The sequence below is a fragment of the Eucalyptus grandis genome, chromosome 6 (assembly GCF_016545825.1).
Source record: "Eucalyptus grandis isolate ANBG69807.140 chromosome 6, ASM1654582v1, whole genome shotgun sequence".
In the NCBI taxonomy this organism is placed as follows: domain Eukaryota; kingdom Viridiplantae; phylum Streptophyta; class Magnoliopsida; order Myrtales; family Myrtaceae; genus Eucalyptus; species Eucalyptus grandis.
The window spans coordinates 28,380,366-28,382,712 of NC_052617.1; the positions used below are offsets into that span (position 1 = coordinate 28,380,366).

The 2,347-nt window shown below is 37.8% G+C and overlaps 1 non-coding gene across 1 annotated transcript; it reads left to right on the forward strand.

Moving 5' to 3' along the window:
- The first annotated feature begins 2,042 nt into the window (after nt 1–2,042).
- On the forward strand, nt 2,043–2,145 carry LOC120295178. Its single transcript, XR_005552536.1, has one exon. It is a non-coding gene; the product is annotated as a U6 spliceosomal RNA (small nuclear RNA).
- Nucleotides 2,146–2,347: the final 202 nt, after the last annotated feature.

Here is a 2,347-nt window from a genome sequence, read left to right on the forward strand (position 1 = left end):
GACAAATCAAATGGCAACTGGAAGCAAAAATTAAGTCATCCCAAAGAACTCATCATTGGCAAATTAGATGAAGGAATCTGCACTAGATCCAAAGGAAAAGAAGATTCCAGTGCAATAGCACTTATTTCAGAAATAGAACCAAAAGGAGTAGAAGCAATATCCGAAGAAAGCTAGATATAAGCTATGCAGGAAGAACTCAGATAATTCAGTATTAATGATGTGTGGGAGCTGATTCCTAAACCCAAAGGCAAATTTGTGATTGGAACAAAGTGCGTATATAGAAACAAGATGGATGAAAAAGGTAAAATAATCAAAAACAAAACAAGGCTTGTGGCAAAATGATACACACAGGAAGGAGGGATAGATTACGATGAGATTTATGTACCAATAGCAAGGTTAGAAGCAATTAGATTATTAATTGCTTTTGCCCGTTTTAAAAAATTCAGGTTATTCCAGATGGACGTCAAAAGCTCTTTCCTTAATGGATTCATACAAGAAGAAGTTTATGTAAAATAATCACTAGGATTTGAAGATCCCATAAAACTAGACTCTGTCTACAGACTAAAGAAGGCATTGTATGGTCTGAAGTAGGCATGTTGAGCTTGGTATGGAAGGTTAAGTAAGTTTTTAACAGATAATGGCTTTGAGAAAGGAAAAGTTGACACATCCATGTTTATAAAAAAGAGAAGAAAAAGATTTTTGCTTGTACAGATTTATGTAGATGATATAATCTTTGGATCTTCTAATGAAAATCTCTGCAAATCGTACATGACCAGCACTCGCACTTGCACAAACGTCAGACCAAGGATGGTAACGCAGTCGATCTCCGTACACTCTACCTTTATATCAGATGGGAGGCCATAGAAGGTGCCCCGCGTGACGGTAGGTAGCGGCATCTTTCTAATCTGAAATGTTGGTCCCCGAAGAGGTAAGTACAACCACTCAGCAGGTAAAAGATCCACAATGCATCACATAATATAGTCATAACAATCATAGCACAATACATGTCATTCATGCATCTAAGCATAGCTTACCTTAAAGCCATGCATATGTCATCATATCATATGTACACACATCCTCATGTACTCATCATTATCATGTCATACATGTACCATCATGCCATAGGTTCACATACAACCATGCACTCATCATCATCATGTCACACATATATCATCATGCCATAGGTGCACATACAACCATGCACTCATCATCATGATGTCACACATCCATACATATGTCATCATATCATATGTGTATGATTCAATTTCCACTTTTTATCTTTCAATTTGATCACCACATCTTTCTTTCCCGGGATCAGTAATTGCATCCCACATTCTATTACTCGCACCCCAACCTGGCATTACGAGAAACCTCCGACACATACAATCGGGCATCCGGCACCCCCACATTCCGGCATCTCGCATCCCAATTGGCATCATGAGGCATTCCCCGGGCACAAACCTCCGAGGCTTCCGGCACCCAACCATTCCGGGCATGTATCTCAATACAATCCGGGCATCCGGCACCCCCCATCCCGGGCATCCTGACACTCCTAGGGCTTTATCGGCCGCCTCCAACAGTTTACTCATTCATCATAATTCATGTTCACCAATTTATGTCTCACAATCAGCATGGCACATGATGTAATGGCAACACAGGCTAATTCATCATTTGATTCTATATGCAATGCCAATTATCATCACATGCTCAGCAATATTCAATCACCTCAATCAATATAATTAATAGGGCTCATCCAAAGCAAAATAATCACAATTTCCAGCATTTGAAATTCGTATAATTCAGCTTGCATAGTTTTAGAAAATATTTCCATTAAATGCCCAAATGGTCTTCAAAATTTATAAAAATCGAACATGTAATAGTCAAGACATAAAGGAAAATGTTTCGTAACGGACACTGCATCAAAAGACCCTCATACAATTTGATATAGATCACGAATCACAGCATTTCTATTCTATCAACACAGCTTGCACAGATTTTGAAATATTTTTGGTTAAATAGGTATATGAACTTAAAAAATTATGGTCTCTTCGGAGACATCCGATAAAATTGGAACAATACAGAGAAGATTAGCATGGCCCCTGCGCAAGGATGACACGCACAAATCGAGAAATGGTCCAAATTTTTTACTTACCAAAAAAAAAAAAACTTCAAAAATTATGAAATTTTAATATGTCATAGGGAAGACATAAATAAATATACTTCATGAAGAACACTTTGTCAAAAGGGTTTCACATAAAATGATATGACCCATGCATTGAGACTGACTAAACCGAACATGACAGATTACTCGGTTTTTGGAATAATTCCGATTAAATACCCTAATGAC